The sequence below is a fragment of the Motacilla alba genome, chromosome 1 (assembly GCF_015832195.1).
Source record: "Motacilla alba alba isolate MOTALB_02 chromosome 1, Motacilla_alba_V1.0_pri, whole genome shotgun sequence".
Classification (NCBI taxonomy): domain Eukaryota; kingdom Metazoa; phylum Chordata; class Aves; order Passeriformes; family Motacillidae; genus Motacilla; species Motacilla alba.
In genome coordinates, this window is record NC_052016.1 from 97,119,118 (window position 1) to 97,138,858 (window position 19,741).

Here is a 19,741-nt window from a genome sequence, read left to right on the forward strand (position 1 = left end):
TTGTTTTGTAACATCCCATGTTTCCAAAGACACCTACTTTATTCAACACACATATCAAGGAATTAATTTGAAATTGGGAATTGTATTAGGAAGTGTGAAGAAAGCAAAGCAGAAGGCTTGGTAAAGCAAAGAACGACATTGATGTTAGAACAGGGGTCCTGATATTAAAATGATCAGTATTCTCTCCATGTCTTTGCCATTGCAGACTTTTGAAAGCTCTGGGTTTCTCTGTGGTTGTACTCAGCTCAGGATCACTAGGAGTGACTGGGAACAGAGCTGATCATTTCCCATTGCAGCACACACCTACACTATGGCTGTTCAGTCTCTGACAGTAGATAGCTGCAGATGAGACGAAGCAGCAAAGAGCTGTCAAAGGGAAGGCACTGTCATTATTCTACAGGGGCAATGTTAGTTCTGAGGGATGAGAACACACTGTGGGACAGCTTACAAACTGGTTCCTGTACTCCATTGGAATACACTGAGAGGCTTTAGAGGACATCATGGCTCATTTCTAACCTGCACAATTGTTTACCACTCGGTGCTGAGTAGTACTAAGAAGAAAAGTTTGTATGCTCCTGGAGCTCATCCCAATGTGAAGCTGAACCTTGGCTAGGGCAGGCACCAAAATCTGTGAGCTGGGATCATTCCAAAGCTACAGGAGGTCATCATCATCTGAATTAGTGAAGATAAGACCCTTTAATCTTTGTTTACTCACTTATAAATGTGGATTTTTATTAACACATGGTCATGAAACTAGGACATCCATGAGTGGGTCCTCAAAGGACATGTGGAACAGATAGGATTTGAAACAGACAAGTCATCCCAGTGTGGGACAAAGGCAGAGCACGCCAGAACAATGAACTGTGGTAGCACGTCAGTCTGCTCTACCTTTCCATATTGGAAGTTACATAGGAAGAGAGAACATAAGTCAAGAGCATTGGGAGACAAAAGAGAAGAAGCAGAGGAAGGAAATGGAACACTGATGAAGAATAGAAAAAGGAGAAGATGTAAAAGTGACAGATAATCCATCTGATTTCCCCTCTTTTTCATCAGTCACAAAAACGCCTTTGTCATTTTCATGTATAGGTTCTGATCACCTTCCTGTTCCTAATGTTGACTTTGTTCCTGCTTTCCACATCATGAAAAAGCAAAAGCCACAACACTGCTAGAGTATGACATCAAACTGGGCCCAAAATAACATCAAAGACCCACCTAATGGATTCTTGTAGTATCAGAATAAAACCATATCCTTGGTGGGCAAATGAGTGATCCCCCTGGATCATTTGTATAAATGAGTGTTCGTCATTGCCCACAAAATTTCACAGCTAAGTCACTTTTGAAACATGTAGAATATACAGATTACACTACAAATAGGAAAGCAGACCAAAAAACAAAAACAAAACCACCCAACAAAACAAAACAAAACAACAAACCAAACAAACCTGTGTATCTTGTGTAAATTTACATAACTCCACACAGACTTCACTTCGTAACTGTATTAACATGCACTATTTGCAGATCAGCCTGAGAAATTTCTACCTGAAGCTTACAGATGAAAATCCTCATTCTGCATTTCTTGCATTCCTGAAATTCACATTCAATTAAGAATTTATGAAAGGAAGGCTTAAAGCCTAAATTGCACCATTAATTCTCTCTTGTGCTAATAGATCATAGCAGATTAGAGAGAAAGGAAACAAGACAAGGAACAAAAGAGATTTTTTCTGTGAAACATAAATTACATTTGACTGTACACTCTATGGGAGATGGGAAAGGCCATCATTGATTGTTTGTTAAAGTATTGTGTGTGGAACAAAGAATAATACTAAGACCCTGTAGTTTCTCCTAATATTAAATCATCAGTACTATGTAACCTGAACAGCAGCTCAGAGAGAGAACTAGATGGCCAATACCTACTGTAATTTTTGTAACTGTGTTAATTGTCCTAATAAGGGATATTATCATCTCCGCTGTCCTGGCTGTCAGCTAGGCTAGAGTTAATTTCTTCTCAGTAGCTGTCACAAGGCTGTGTTTTGGATTTGGAATGAGAATGGTGTTGATAACACACTGATGTTTTGGGTTTTTTGCTAAGTCCTGTTTATCCTAAGTCAAGGACATTTTTTTTCTTTTCCTTTTCTCATGGTCTGCCAGTGAGAACAGATGCAAAACAAACTGGGAGGGAGCATAGCTGGGACAGGTGACCCTGACCAAAGGGAAGTTCCCCAATATAGAGCATCATGCCTAGTATATGAACTAGGGGGAGTTACGTGAAAGAGGCTAATCTGTGTTCAGGAAGTGGGGTCTGACATTTGTCAGCAGGTGGTGTACAATTGTATTTTGCAGCACTTGATTTCTTCCTTCCATTATCATCATTATTTAACTTTAATTTAATAGTTGACATTATTATTATTATATTTTCCTTCATTTTAATGTTTTAAACTGTTCTTATCTCAACATACAGGTTGAACTTTGATTCTCCTCCCAGTTCCACTGGGGTGAGGAAGAAAGGGAATATTGGATGAGCAGCTGTGTGATGGTTGATCTCCAGCTGGGCTTAAAACCTCAACATCCCCACAAACCTTCCTCAGTAAGCAGCAAGATGAATGTGCATATACAGGTTCTTGTTATCTTAGTAGTCCTGCTGGAGCTGTATGATTGCCTCACAAGTAAACTTTAAAAACCATCTCAGCAATGGCTAGCAGGAGAAAGTGGAGAAAGAAGATTGAAAAAGGAGAGATGGAGACTTGTGAATGCATTTTGGATCTGTTAGTGAAAATGCAACTGAAAATCTACAAAAGATTGCTGAAGAACAAGTAGGGATAGGGAACTGATGGTCACACTTGTGATTAAGGAGGAACTGCTGCTCTTGGTCTGAACCTTTTGCTGTGGAAACTGTACTTGTGACCAGCAGGAGAAAGGGAACCACTCCCTCTCATGTCTTCCTGAGCAAGGATTTCAGCCTGGCATTGTCAGACGTGGGAGCCTCAGTGGCAGGGGCAGAGGCAGATGTCACATTCTGAAGCAAACTGCCCCCACAGGCTGCAGAGCAATGTCAGAAGAAGAGAACGGGTGTCAGGGGAGATGCTAAAAAGAGGAGTTTGTCTGCCTGCAAGATGAAACTACTGTTGTGACCAAGGCGACAGCTTGCAGAGCCATGGAGCCCAGCCATCTCAATGTCAGTGTGGAAGGAAAGGCCACATGCCACAAGTGAAAATGCCACTCACCTCCAAAAATTTAACACAATTTATTAAAACCTTATCAAAAAATACCACAGAAGACTGAATAGAGGAAATAATACAGCGTCAGGAGCAAGGGATTTTTTTCCCACCATGTGGTCATCCACACAATGGATGTTCCGTCTTTTAACCCTTTAACCCCTTCCAAAGTCTTGTCAATTGACTCCTTTGCTGTCCAGTGGCGGAGATCACTTTCTTACATCTTGATTGGAGGCCAGGTGTTGCCATAGTAACGAGCCAACCCTCCCAAATGCCCCAACTACCCAGGCCACCCCATAATAACAATGTAAGGGGGGAGGGTAAAACAGAACTCTTAACCTCTAAAACTTCTCTCTCTCTCTCTCTCTCTCTCTCTCTCTCTCTATATATATATATATATATATATATATATATATATATATATATATAATATTTGCCTTCTAATTCTGAGAGTCAACTATCACATTACTCATCTATCAGACCACATATATCTATAGTCAGTGCAGTTGTGACACTGTCCAGGTGCCCAAGATGGACACTAGTGACAAACCCACTACTCCAACACCATCCTTCGAAGAGTCCATGCATATACTCACCATTCACTTTAAATGATTACAGCAGAGGTGTTTACACCTAAGCTGGTCAGATGACCTGCTTGTAGTCAAAAGAGCAAAAGCAGTACTAATAGCACACAACTTATGTGAGCTATTCTACTCACCTGTAGGATGATGAATCATTCTTTGAAAACACCTGTTCTTCCTGTTGCTTCCAAAGGAAACTCAGTTTTGTGAAATGGTTCTATGTTTGGCGAGGTGAACCTCAACTTTTCAGCCCTTCTTCTTAGTCATTCAGTATGTCAGAAATGTGTGTAAAGGCGAAGCTCTGTAGTTATCCATTTCAGTCACACATTGTATCTCCTCAGCTTAATGATTTGAGACAGCCCAGTCATTTTGATGATGCTCTTTTGTCTGACTGAAATGGCTGAGGCTTGTTTGCATGTAACTATGAGCTCTGCAGCTGGAGAAACAGCTTCAGCACACGTTATACAGATGCCTGTATTCATTTTGAAAGAAAAGTTTTCAATCATTTAAGCTATGTGGTTAAAATCTTATCTGAAAAACTATAAATTAATCACTCTACGCAGGCATGCCACTCATCTGCTCGGAGCCCAATTAAAGTACACAATGGAAGACTATTAATGAACAATGCCTTAAATGCTAAGCAGAACACTTATGGCTTGATAAATAGTCACATTTTATTGGGCACTCTTTTTAAATGCACCATTTGAATATAGATAAAAGCAGAGCCAGGTGACTTGCAGATGTTGCTTCATAAATGGATTAATGTGATGTGTAATAGATTATACTGATCACCATTAAATCAAACTTCAACAGATTAGCTGAAGTATTTTAGAAACTTACTCATTTTCTATGTAATGATGACAAGATGACTCATGAGTATAACACTTTATAGACAGAAGTAGCACTTTTGTACACTGGCAGACAGTTGGCTCCTGTACCACCTCTACAGCTTGATTTTACTTTGAGGTTGGCTGGTTTATCCTATTTAGTCTTGTCCAGTGTAACAACAGTGACCAAAAGCGAGGGGAATGTGGTCTTAGAAGTGTGAGCTTATTCCCACACTGCCCTCAGAGACAGTCACATCTGTCTGACTTCGGGTATAACCACTTGTACCTCCTTAAAGAAATGTAGCTCAAGGCAAAATTCAAAACAAGACAGTTAAACCCATATTACTGGCATCAGTGCAATACAGCAGGAGGCCCAAGAATTTTTTCTTTTAGGAAGTTGGTGCTGACACACAAACATGAAAAATAACTTTAAAAAAACAGAAGAGATAACCTGTTTTTAAAAAGTTGCTTGTTTGGGTTTTTTTCTGCAGTTTATTTTCCTTTAAGGGTCTGGTGTACTTTTTCACCTACTTCCCTTAAAATTTTGGTATGTAAGCTAAGAAATACTGTGTGATTTTTCAGTATAATCTTGCATTGTATACTGACTACAGGGACAAAGTAGAAAAGTGTATACCATGGGCTTGTTCAAACAGTAGATGTCCTTGAAGAAAGTGTTTCTCTCTTAAGGGAAATTCACTGATGAGATAAAGCCACATTATAAATAAATATTCATAGTTCCAGCATGTTCCTATATATAGCCTTATATATTATTTTAAAGGACAAAATCTCCTAAGGATCATGGTAGGCATCTTCTGTTATTATCCTGAACATCCATCTCACCACTGCAGCACTGCAAATATTCTTTCTTACTGCACAGCATCAATAAAAGAAAAGTTCCTGTACTGTAAAAAACATGAGCTACCTTCATTTTTCACACTAAAGGATCACCAGTGAGGTCCCTTTTATAAGATTTTAGATATAGTCATTTAGACAAAAGATACATTTTGAAGGGAGGCAAGAGCCTTTTAAACCTTTACATCTAACAGTTTATGCAATATCTTCAAAAGAAGAAACTATGTCTTAAGGGAAGCTTGGCATTTCACGTGTGAACTTGCAAAAGGAAGGAGACAATAAAGCTGTGGTAATTTTGTACAGTCATAACTGTATGAATTAGTTTCATTTTAATGTCAGACGTTTTTACACGAGGTCCCAGCACATGTATTTATCCAGCTGCGGTACTAATGTGCTTGGGGTTTTATGAATAGGTTCATTATTGGGCCCACCTCAGCTCCCAGAGGTATGTGCAGAGATGCAGATCCAGTGTAGATGAAGTGGCTTTTTCCAGGTGACATAAAACACACCACCCAGAATTTGTGTATTGCCATTGGGTTAAATCCCCCCTTACTAACCCTTTCCCCTCTTCCCTCAAAGCGAATCTGCAGCTCATATTTGTCATCCACTTCACAGAGAGAAGGTTTACAGAACATGGAGCACTTCTGAAAATCCTGCCCCAGAGGAAAAGGTAATATTGTGATATCTCTAAGTGAGGATCAGTGGGAACTGCAACTATATCAGGCTAGGTTTCTAGCTGCTTTTTTTCATGTCCTTGCAGATTCATTAAAAAAAACAAAACCAAGCAACTTGGATCTTACAAGTTATTTCATTTGTCGAGAAAAGTTTAAATGTGACAATGTCATCTCTGAGACCTCCCTTATTCTACAGAGACAGTGCTTTCCGTCTCATTTGGTTAATACCATCATCAACATGCTTTACGTTCATCAAAGTATTCCAGCGGGCTGGAAACATGCAGTGGATGGCTTGGTAAGCCTCATGTCCTTCACCCCATGTTTGTTGGGATGTTAAATCTTCTTCATATCCCCAGTGCATCAACCATTAGTTTGGAGGCATATTTTAAAGCTTTTACTCACAGAGGCTTAAATACTGATCAAAAATTGTCTGAAATCATCAAGGTCTCTGCTGGTTCCTCAGCCACTTCAAGATGCTCTTGTCAGCATGGTCTGACTCATCAGTCTATTCTCACACTGATGATTTATTAGAAGAAAATAAATGAAAGACCCCATGGATCCAGCAATTCTAGATTTTATAGCCAGTGTGTGTTCTGCATGTAGAACTCACAGAAACTGGACAGAAAAAAGTCCTTCCTTTTTTTCCAGACAAAATTAATTTCTCTGTCATAATTCTGCTTCTTTTTTTTAGTCTCCAGGCTGGCATCTGGTGGCTTGGATTACCAGAAGGAGACCTTGAGGCAGAAGGTCAGCCAGGGGCACTGCTGGAAACTTCATCAGCACGACACAGCTGCAAAATCCCCTTTGCTGGCAAACCATCAGCTGGCTAACCCTGCACAGAGTGAGCCATGTGCCAAGGGGCGGCGGTGAAAGGATGGATGGGAGCCCTGCTGGTTATTCTCTCAGCAGCATCTACTTAGCAAATCTTTTATGATGAGCTTGGAAGGGTCTTGTGCTTCTCTAAGTCACCCTATCCTATACAGTCTAACAGGGGCTGCTGAGAGCTGAGTGAACCTCACCTACCCTTTTATCTCCACAAGCAGCCTCCAGTGAGTAGCATTTGGAGTCAAGCCCTGGATGAGGTCAGACTCATTTCTCAAAAAATTGTGTTTATCTTACAGTTCGATCAATTTTCCAGTTGGGTGAAATCCACCCAATATAGAGTGTTATAACATTAAAATAAGTAAAGTAAAAGTAGTAAAAGAAGTAAAAGAAGTAAAAGAAGTGAAATTGCCTTATAAAAGTATTAATTTCTTGGATTGAGCACATTAATAACTAATATGTAGCCAGCATTGCTCTGTACCAGATCTTGGTTATCAGAGTGGGTAAGTACATTCAGCTTTAACAGAAGGACCTGCAATGCAGAGGTGGAATTAGCATCCCAATGTTGAGAGAGGGATCCAAGAGCAGGAGGGGCAAAGTAGAACAAGACCCCGCAATCCAGACTTGGGATAACTACAGCTGCAACATGTAAGAAAAGATGGTGAGATCTGATTGAAGAACTTTGCTATTATCTAGCCTCTAACATATGTCAATTTCTTTTCCTAAAACAGAAAAAACATTCACCAATAGTGGTAAATAGAGATTTTTGAAATAGAAATAGCAAATAGATTTATTAGACAGGATGTTTTGCCTCAAATTTCTTGTGCAGAGTTTTGTGGATTACAAACAATAAACAAGGCCCTATGCCTTCATACCACTCAAGCCCTGGAAAGAAAAAGGTAAGACATTACAGAATCATCCATCAAAAATGAAAGCACATAGTAAAGATGTGTTTTCCTGAGAAAAGTGTGTACTTTTAAATGAAAATGTGCTTTTGAAAGGGCAATTTATCAATCAAAAACCACTCTAAACTACCTTTGTGCTTTTATGCAGAAGAAAGACCATAAACACTTTATAAAGCCTAGATTAGGTACTTGTGGATACAATGAAGTATACAGAGGAGATGCTGTTGTTTTCTTGCTAATTTTCTGAATGTCAGGCAATGTTCTCTGCTTATGACAGGATGTTTTTTGTATTTTTTATTCATTATGTTTTCCAGAGAAGAGGTACCACTTTGTATGAGATTCTCTATATCATTCTGCTGTTGATAAAAAATTTAGTATGACTTCTGTAGGTTTTTGTTTGCTTGAACGGCAAGGGTTTAACAGTATATATTGCAGCACACATGATCCAAATTTGATTGTAAAGGATTTTTTTTTTCAGATATCGGCTGCCAAATCTTACCGATTTCTGCATGCACTCTTCCACTGTTAGCAGCCATTACAAGAAAGGAGTGACACAAAATATCTAGACACATTGTCATACTGTATGTGAGGACAGGGCATATCAATGCGTATTCTGACAACAGTTATGGGTTAGAAATATATTCTAGGAAAATATTAAATAGCCCTATTACTCTATGTCTCCTGGCTGATGTGAAATCAGACATGGGCTATGGATCTTTCTATTACACCAGCTGTTTATGTCAAGCTTGGGGCGGTCACAGCAATTAGCATGAGTAATATGCATCATCTTTCCAACTCACTTACCGTCGGCTCTGGCAAGCTCTCACACAAACGACATGAAAGACACAATCTGCCCGGTCTTCCAGGCTATAAAAGCCTGGTCTTCCTGTTTAACCCGAATGAATCATAAGTTCACAGGAAATTTCTTCAATTCTATTCTAGGGAAAGCACTTTTGCTATCACAGAATAGCCTTTGGAAGGGACATTTAAAGGTCATCTAGTCCAACTACCCTGCCGTGGACATCTTCAATTTAATCAGCTCAGAGCCTCATCCAACCTGACCTTGAATGTTTTCAGGGTTGGGACATCTGTCATCTCTCTGGGCAACCTGTTACCTGTTTTTAAAAAGTTTTTTTCCTTTATGTAGTGTGAATAGACCTTTCTTCAGTTTAAAACAACTACCCCTTGTGCTCTTGCAATAGGCCGTGCTAAAATGCCCACGTCTTTCATATAAGACCTCTTTAAGTACTAAAAGGCCACAGGGGGGACTTTTTGGTAGGTTCTCCAGGCTGAACAATCCCATCTCTCTCAGTCTTTTCACATAGGAAAAGTTCCCTCTGATCATTAGAGCCCCTCCCCTGGACCCACTCCAACAGGTCTGTGTCATTCTTGTGTTAAGGACCCTGGAGATGAGTGCAGCATCACAGGTGGGGTCTCCTGAGGGGGGGTAGTGAAGGAGAATCACTTCCCTTGCCCTGCTGCCACGCTGCTTTGGATGAAGCCCAGGATACCACTGCCTTTCTGGGCTACAACTGCACACTGTTGGCTAATGTCCAGCCTCTGATCCCCAAATACCCCCAAGTCCTGCGCAGCCCCAAGAGCTGCTCTTGGCCTGTTCATCCCCCAGCCTGTATTGATACCAAGGGTGCCCCAACCCAGGCACAGAGGACCCTGCAGTTGGCCTTGCTGAACATCATGAGGTTCACGTGGACCCACTTGATACATGAGAAACAAGGCAAAGATGCATAGAGAAACAATACAATAAGATCTAATCAGGAGATGGTTCAATATCAAAGGTAAAATAACAAGTAAAAAAAATTTAGAAGCACAGGCTGGTCACCTGTCTAACTATTCTCCTGAGGTCATTTTTTCTGGAGCCATCACAGTAAATTTGGGATTTATTTTTGGCAGGGCAGAATTCTTTTGCAGGAAGAATTGGAAAGACAAAGATAAGTATTAAGTACAGTAAGTGATCTAAGGCTAAGAAAGTAATGGTCTCCCTTAATGAATCAGGAAGTTTTCACTTCTTTGTTTAAAGAAAAATTCAATTCAGCCGTATTCTATATGTCAAGGAATATTCTGCCTGACTTATGCAGAGCTGAAGAGCTCCTGTGTACTGCTATAAACAGAAAGATAAACATATCATCTTCTCAAAGGCACAGTGAACAGCTGTGTATTGAGAATATCCATTAAATAGATATCTAAAACAGAATTAATTTTTGTTCATTATAAATTCATAATAGACAAGTCTGTACATTTCACGCTGACTCTAGTTTTATGCTGTCAGAGCTTTTTAAATATGCTACATTGCCTCAGCACTTCATTTTACTGCAGACTGATGTGTTTCTCGGATGGTTCTATAATTCCTCAAAAAATCATCCCATGGCAACAAAGCAAATGGGTTTTATGGAGTTATTTTTTCCCCAAAGAAGTTAAAAAAAAATCTTTTGAAGGCAGCTAGCTTTTGAAAGATTTTGTGTGTGCATGTTTGTTCCCCACTGGTTCATTCTAACTTTCCAGGGAGGAAAAAAATAAAACATCAAAAATTTTCTTCTCAGCATAGACCAATCAGCCAAAAGGTTTTGTCCTTAAAGTACGGAACTATTCACATCATGAATATGGCTTTAATACACAGTCTTGCATTTGTGAAGACTTCCATGCATCACTTTAGAGAGCTCCAATAGCATTATTTTAATACTGGTTTGTTTTGAGTTTTAGAGTCCCTGTTGACTGACTACATTTCCTGTGGAGGACCTTCAGGGATATTCCTGTTCACACATTAGGATGAACATTTCAGCCTTGAAATATCCTCTGGGGTGATTCAACAAACATGTTTAAGAGTATCCCGTGCTTGAAAAATGTTGCAGAAGCCATTAAATAGCCCAAACTGCAGTACAGCATATGCCACACCTGCTCCTTTCCCAGTGGACTTGTTCACTCACATATCTTCAAAAAAATTCTCTGTTTATCTGGGATACCTCACAATGCAGGTGTCCCAGTGATCTTGTCTGACGTCTGTCCTGGGCAATAGCCACTATTTCTGGTTCTCACTGGGAAACAATTATGTATCTCCAGTGTCACCTTGTCTCCTGCTGTACCCCAGGGAAGGACATTGGCTCCTGAACTCACACCACCTGTATGGGGTGAGGGATCCTAATTCTCCTTTCATCATTTCCTTCCCCTGCTCTTAAAAGGTTCTCTTGGACCCTCTGGCACGACCAAACCCTAGAAGGGCTCTTAGTGAAAAAATTAGGACATTCCAGTGGTCTGGGGCCCATCAGGCAGACCAAGTCCATGTCAGTGGGTCCAGATTTGCCAGCCCTTGCTTTAGCTGCCAAGAAGACACAAACAAGTCTAGCAGGGACAGTGGGAAATTTTGGTGGACCAGGGTGGGATTTTGGCCCAAGCAATTATTTTTATTCTGTAAACCCACACATTCTTGTAAGCGTTTTTGTAAGCATTGCCTTACACAAAGCTGCAGGGTGGTCATCAGAGGGTGTGGGTTACACAGCTGTCAGGCTGGAATGAAAACACCTGCAGCTGCTCCAGGCACATCTAAGGATGCCATGCCACAGGAACACCCTCGTGCCTAGCAGCAGCAGGGGCCCCACCACTGCAGTTACTGCAGGATTGCAGCGGGATATTCTTCACTTAGAAGGCTTCACAGAGTCAGTCTTTGGGGTAACCTTAGGCTGGTGTGGACACAGGCCCTTGGAGACTGCTCCACACGCCCTGCAATAAGGAGGAGACCGCAATTGTGTTTGCAGTACCAGAGGCAGTGGCACAGTGTTTATGGCACAGGTCCTAGTGGAAGGAGTGGAGCTCCTCCCTGCACTGAGACACCTGCCGGTGTTCACACCCTCCTGGAGCACAGCACATAAGACCTTGCAGATCTGCCCAGTTCCAGTGTCCAGATCCCTGGTGCCAAGCTCAGCTGCAGCTAGGCCATGTAGAGTTAGAGGATGCAGTAAGGGGGTTAGAGCTCTAAGGTCAAACCTCAACTCAGTGGGAACAATTCTATAGTTCAGTCGCTCAGTCAGCTCTTCCTATTGTTTTTCTTGCATGGACATTGCAGGTATGAGTCTAAAGTTTTCTATAGAAAAAAAAAGCAGTTTGGAAATAGCTGCAGGGAGATTTTAGCAGGCATAAATACACACAGCCTTGCTAACAATTTTTCTTCTGAGCGCCATTGTGGGAAACAAAAGATAATTAAAGGTAGTTAGAGGCTGAAAAATACTGTTTCAGAAAGCAATGTGTAATGACGGCTCAGAGGGTTCAGTGATTGAACTGCCTTTGTGAAGATACAGTCTGCCCTCAGGCCTCAATCTTCTGGGCTGAACATATTTGTCAACAGCCTACCAGCACTTTCTAGGTGGCATTTGGCACTACTCAGAATTGGAGCCATGCTTGTGGCTATGATACATTGTATTTATGAAGTTAAATTACTCTTCCAGTGAACTTACAATGATATTGTACTGCACATACATGTTTCCTTGACTTCAGCATATTAGCAATCCTCTGTGTACGTTGCTGTGCTGGATAGGCTTGTCTGATCACAGAAATTTTCAGAGGTATTTTAGTTTACACATGGGAAGCAGAATCTGGATTCACAAAGTCTAAAATTCCATGCATTTAAAAATAGAAGAGAGGGAGAGAGGACTGTATTTCTGAATATTATTTGCTGTCTAGACCATGAATGAATGACACCAAAATGCTTTGGGAAGTGCTTTATTTTCAGCCTTCTGACCTATTTTATTGCCCAGGTAACCTTCCACCAAACTCATGAGCTGGACTTGAGAATCTTGTGTAAGACGTCTTAGTTAATTTGTTTAGATTCAACCAATCCCCAAAATAGTCTCGGTATTTTTCAGGAGATTCCTATAAACCTCCATATTTTAATAATCATTAATAATCATTAATCATTTAAATAATCCCCTTTGACAGTGGGGAAAGTTGCCATGATGCTTGGATGAGTCTGTATAATCAGATCTTTATCATCTTTATCATCTTTCAGCGAGGAGATTTTTTCAGTCTTGCAGAAGGTGTGTGTGGTGAAACAAAGAAGTCTGTCTCCAGAATATACACGACAGTTCCTCATGAAAGATGAGTAGCAGGAAAACATGAAGGAGGCAATGGAGATCCATAAAGCAGTTTCTAGAATAATTACTAGTAATTCTTGATTACACTGCTGGGAAGTTCAAGGTGAAGTGAAGGGTCTCGATTGCAAAACTTGAGAAGCAAGGGAGAGCAAGCAGATTTATGCACTTTTAGTCAGCTAAATTAGTTAAAGGAAATAAATGCAAATGTGGATATTTTTTCTCTCCCTTTATTTTTAGTATTGAATAGAAATCAAACTGGGAGATACTTCTTGTTATTCTGCTTCTTTGTCTGCTGCAAGTTTTGTAAACTATATTGAACAGGGTGAATAAATATGGTGACCACCAAGTCAGCATCACTCCCTTATTTCCACCTTAGGTTCTCTTTGAATGGGTTTTTCTCCAGAATGCTGTCTTTTCATCTTAAAGTGAGAGCACACACATGAGTAAGAGTAAGGAATATAAAAAAGGCACCTTAATGTGGCCAATGATCAGTATTTAAGACTATCAAACATGGTCTCCAAAAATGTCAATGAGATGTAAACAATCAATAAAAGAGAAAGTTCTCATCTGCCTGTCCTCCAGTCCCCTGAATCTGCAAAAGAAAGAAGGTGGTTACTGCAGCTATGAGGATTTCACAAAGATATTCTTCCTTCCCATCTGACTTTATGTGTTTGTTTATTTAACTCAAACTTCTTTCAAATATTCCACAGCACCAGGGAAGAGAGGTAAGGTGGGGATAATAAATTAAACCTTCATCTTGAACAAGTTTGAATGGCAGCTGTGTAGTTTAAGGAAGGGAAATCAGGGTGAGAATGCACTGCACAATTAAGCCTGTCCAGGTGCTCGCATCTGAAGTGACTCACCTGTTTATCCCACTTCTATACGCAGATGCAATAAGCTGTAAGATGCAGCCTGTTGTGTCAGGAGAATATTGTCAGATTCCTGACTTAAATATATGTGGTTTCAGTTCTGCATAGCTCTGAGAAAGATTCATTCCCTCCTCTACATGTAGGAGATAAAAGTGGGTGAAAATTACATGCCAGCGTGGTATTGGGAGGACATATAAAAGGAAAATAATCTAATAGAAAGTGAATAATACAAAGACTCTTACTTTAGAGTGCACTTTATTAAATTCACTGGTGAGAGACCAAACTCCCCTCTCTCTCTGGTTTATGATTTATTGCACTCTTATTCCTGATCCAATAATATCTTTCAGCCTGGGTCAGATTCTGACTTCAGCAATTCAGGTGAAAATTTAAAGCCATCTGAAGTACTTCTGCAAATAGTAATGGATTTCTTGTGGATGTATAGGGCTGTAAATTGAATACAGTTCTGGTCAATATCTATACCTGACATCCAGCTGTCCTAGGATCTCAAACTAAAAGTTCTGGTCTAGAAGCTATCCTGTTTCATTATTAGCATTGTTTTAATTGTGTTAGGACCCAAAATATTCTGGGTATTTTTCAGACCAGAAGCAGACATAGAGCTTCTCCTGCAGAATGTACAATGTAACGTAAAAATGACAAAGGGTGAGGGAGACATAACACATAATCCGAGGGATGTCTGAATTAAGGAGAGTTTTATCAGAAATATATTGTCCTATTTAAATTATCGTTTTTAAGCTTGTTTTCCTAAGGAACTGGAGCAAGGTGATTATTCATTGATTTAGTGGTCAGTTATGCTGGGAAATTGTTGACAGTTCTTTTGTCTTAATTCTTACCTTGCTCAGCATGAGGAACTCCAGTCAGGCAGTATATCCTCTGTAGTTTCACTTGGATCTTTAAAGGGTTGAGTTCGTGTCGCAACCTTGATATTATTTAATTAAAAAGTCAATCAACCATGAGACATACACTCACTGGAAGGCAGGCTTCATTAATTCTGAAACTGATATTCATAAACAAATTGATCTTCCCTCTCTGGTTTTCTTTCCGTGAATCAGTTCTTACACCCTTCTGACCATCCACACCAATAAATATCTTTACACACAGGGTAAATCAGCTTTACATCCTCCCTCCTGAATCTAACAGATTGGAGACTTAGTTTCAAAACCACTTTTGTATCTGGTTAGTTAAAAACAGGGGTTTGAGCACTGTAATGAAAAAAACCTATCTCAACAGCTCCCCTTGCAATCCTGACTGCTTTTGGTGCAGAACAGACACGCACAGGGGCAGTTTGCTCTCTCGTTTTGCAGAATGAAAGTTTTGCCTTGCCCTAGAATTATAAATAGCTCTCCTATTTATTGTGCAACTTTCTTTGTGATTGCAGGCCTTAAAGATCAGGACAGGCAATTGCTGGACTTCACTCCAAATATCCTGAGAGCTGGCAGGGTCCACCAAGCTGGATGGCTCTGTGTCAAAGAAAGGGACTTTCTTGATTATATGTCATCACTGTTTTATAGTAAGTTTTGCTGCAGCCAAAGATGTGACCTCAGCATAACTTGAGCATATTCATGTCTAGTTCATAATAGAAAAGTTGGCAATGAAGACTTCTGCAATTTGTGGATTAGTGTAGGCTGCAAGTCGACTTGGGATGGAAGGAAAGTATTTGGAAAGGTAATATCAGTATTTGACTGCATTTGGTAAAGCCAGCTTGGGTGTTAACAAAACCATCCGTCATGTGTTTCACTGCAATATAGACACATTTTTGCATCCCTGAGGAGGAAAGTGTTTAAGGAGTCTCCACACAATAAAGTACATTTGAATAATTCTGTTCTGATGTTGAGCAAATACTTCTAGCAGAAGCAGTTCCAGCATATATCCCTTCATGCTATGAGAACATGCATTTCCAGATCTCAGCCATTAAGAAACAAAGGTTTGAGGGGATTTTTTGGCCAGACTATGCACCAGGCTAGATTAAAGTTGAATAGTGGTTTTGATCCTTTCTCAAGAAGTACTTTGCATGTCTTTGTTCCACTCCCAATATGTCAGATGGTTTTCCAATGTTAAAATTTTCTTGAAATGGCAGCTATCCATAAACTACATCTCTCTGTAGAACACAGTTTTTAATTGGTTAATATTTCATTCAAGTCTACTTAAGGTAATAGTTACCACTTGTACACAAAAGGAAGATTCAGTATAAGGTGTTGAGGAGAGAGTCCTCCCCAGATGGCATTAAAATGCTTGACTAATATTCTGTTTCTTCTACTGCTCCAGAATGACTCATTGCTTTCCCCTGTTTTGTTCATGTTTGTATGTGTCTGGGTGACTTTCACTGCTGTCTGCTTCACTTTCAGCCACATACTAGTTTCTGGGACAGGTCTTTCCCACCTGACTTTCCTATTGCAAATACATCTGGGAAACAAAAGCACATCTGATTTGGTTTATAAAGAGCTCTGTCATTCAAGATTTTTCTTCATGTTCCTTGGAACCTGGCTATTTCTAGCCATGTTGAGTGGAATGCAGGGATCACGTCACCTGGAAATAATGAGAAGAGAATAAAGTTAACACAGTACTCTTGAAGGCAAAGGTGCAGTTATTGGGAGTATAGCCTTTCTTCTTGGTTTCTCTGAGGAAACACCTTGCTTTCTCCTAGCACTTCAAGCACATATAATCAAGCACTACAGGGATGGAAGGAGAATCCTTGAGCTAATGTCTGAACAGTGCTGTTAAGGTAGCTTTCTTCCTCACACTGCCTTAAATGCATAATTAAGGTTCAGAGCAGAGCAAGAGTTTGCACTGGTCCACATTGCAAGTGAGTATGGGAGTTGAGAGAGAGGTGCTGAGGCATGGACTAAAGCAAAGTCACACCAACTCTAGCAGAGCTGTATTTGTTCTCAAGACTTACTGAGAATTCCATAGGGAAGATTAGTTGAGGCCCTCCAGATAAGAGGTTTTAGTAAAAAGAAGAGTAGGTGGAATGACAATTTTGCAAGAAGGAATAGATTTATTTTGGCTGTCCTGTATTTGTGGGCTGTTTGAGGAAGATGGGGATGTGCAGGAAGTGGCTGGTATGATGAGCTAAGGGTGCTAGCATATGAGAATTCAAGTATTTTCGGAAGACCCTCTCTACCCAAGAACCACATCTGAAAATTATAAGCATTCATAATTACTTTTTACACTTCAAAGAACTCTGGTAGGTTAAAGTTAGCTGAATTATAGTTGCCTCTCTACCATTTTCTCACTCACATTTCTCAGAAGATAGAGGTAGAAAATACAATAAAAAAGCAAAAAAATCATGGGTTGAAGTAAGGACAAGGATACCACTCACCAACTGCCATCATGGGCAAACAGACTTGATTTGGGGAAATTACTTTAATTTATTGCTAACAGGGTAGGACAGAGAGAGAGCTAAAACAAAGTAAAACCAAAACTAGAAACACTTTCCCCAGATCTCCAATTATTCCCAGCCTGAAATTCACTGCTGAGTCTTTTCTCTCCTCCCCTTAGCAGACCCCAGGAATCAGTAATTGTGGTTATGGTCAGTACAGAACACTTTGTGTATGCCAGTCTTTCCTTCTCACACTGTTCCCTTGCTCCCACATGGAATCTCTCCCACAGGATCCCATTCTTCAGGATCCCTCTTCCCACAGGATACCAGTTTTCTCCTGTGTGGGTCTTTCCCATAGGATTCTCCAGCATGGGTCCTTTTCAACAGGGTAGAGTCCTTCAGAAACTGGCCCTGGGTCCCCATGTGTCAGAGGTCCTGCCTGAGAACCTACTCCTACACAGAATTCTCTTCATGGGCTAAATAATATTACGTTATATTATATTATATTATATTATATTATATTATATTATATTATATTATATTATATTATATTATATTATATTATATTATATGGGTTATGTTATATTATATTATATACCACATTCCAAAGCAGCAGATAATTATTGTTTACATTTCTTTTCTGAGGTTTCTCAGCTTCTCAAGGGAAAAAATCCTGGTAAAGGGATTTTTCATAAAATATCATGGTGACACTACAGCTCCAGCATGGCCTCTCTGCCAGCTTCAGCTTTCTTCAGCTTTCTTTAAAGCATCTCCACCTGCTCTGCCATGAGGATGTGCACCATCACTGATGAGCTCTGCTTTGTGCAGTGACAAGTCTGTCTCAGAGCTGCCTGGAACTGGCACTGTGTGACATGGAGCAGGTGTCATTTCACTGAAACCACCTCTGCTGGCCACCCACCACCAAAACCATTTCAATACAAAAGGACAGCATGTCTTGTCACTCTGAAATAATGTAATGGGTTTAAGCTCTAATTATGATGGTGCAAATGCTTTCAGCAGCTAAAGAAAGAGGATTCTGCTGCACTGTCTTTACAAGAGGGAAAGTCAAAGAGGAAAAGCTCATCCTGCTGCAGGCTGGTGAGAAGAGGCAGAGAGGGTCTTTGACCTTGACTCAAAAAGATGCTTCCATGATGGGATTGGAGTGTTGGCTACCAGGCAGCTTGAAGAGGGCTGCTGTCTATGCTGAAAGCAGGTAAGTGACTCCATCTGTCACAGGATTCAAAGCAGCAAATCCCTTTCACCTTTGGTACCTGAGAGAAAATCTGAGTGGTCTGCCAGGACCTTGGGGGTGGTCCCAGTCACTGTTGCCATGTGTGCATCCTCCTGAGAGTGAGGGTGCAGAGTGTTTTAAACATACATAGACACCAATATATATCCATACACTTGTGCATGCTTTTATATATAATACATATGTATTTACATGTACGCACTTGCATCCTGAGACAGAAATATTGAAGCCCTCCTATGCCAGTCCATGTCCTAAAACTCCTGTGCTGGCAAACTGTCACCTTTCCTGTTGCTGAAGGTAACTGGATTGCTGCTTATTGGAGAGACTGATAGAAAAGGTAGTGAGAAGAGATGAATAGGAGAAAATAGTTGTTTGCTGCCATCAACAGCAATGTGGATGACACCTGTAATGTCATCCATTGTCTCATAAAAACAGACAGCATCAAACAACGCCTGATTTATATAGCCAGACTGCTTGGGCTCACCTCTGAACACTCAGGGCAACTTGAAAAAAAAATTAGAAGCTGAAGTCTCAACAATAAGACTCACTGATTTGCAGGATGAGTCACTCAGCAGAAAGCAGTTACCAGCTGATTTTAAGTGGGTGTTTGCTGCTTCCTTGAATGACCAAAGATATGAAAGCATTTTATACAAGAGTGCAATCCACACATAAAGAAATACTTTGATTTCTCTTTTGTTTGTTTCAGAGCAGCAGAAAATACCAAATATCTCTACCCTATCAAGAGTAGCAAGTATAGAAAGAATTGTGTCTTAGCTATTATGGTGAACCAGTAGTGTTATAAGGAAATAACAGAAAATGTGTATCTCACTGTTTGCACCATGTAACTCTTATATTTCAGAAACTGAACTTTACTGAATAAAATTAAATAGATTGCTTTGAACGGTACAACTCTTTTGAGGTGAGGTTTTTGAAGTTAAAATATATGGGTATTCTGAAATTGTTGTTAGTTAAAATGCATCGGTGCATGTAACATGTCAGCACATCATTAAAGCCACTATGAGATCCATGAAAGAGAATGTTTTGAAAGGCAAATTGGCCTCTTGGTTTCAGGTGGACAAGTACCTTCCATGGGTTAAGGTACTGCACAAGCAGAATTCCTGGTTTCAAAGAAATTCCTGTATGTCCTAAGATTTCATTTAAATCCGCCTATAAAATATTGTAGCTGTCACTCAAAGTCTGTCAATCAAATTGGTCCAGTGACTGCATTTTAAAGGCATCTATTTCCTCATGCAAGTGGGGTGAATGCATTCAACTCAATCATCCCTTTCCACTGGTAGCAATGGCAGATTGAAA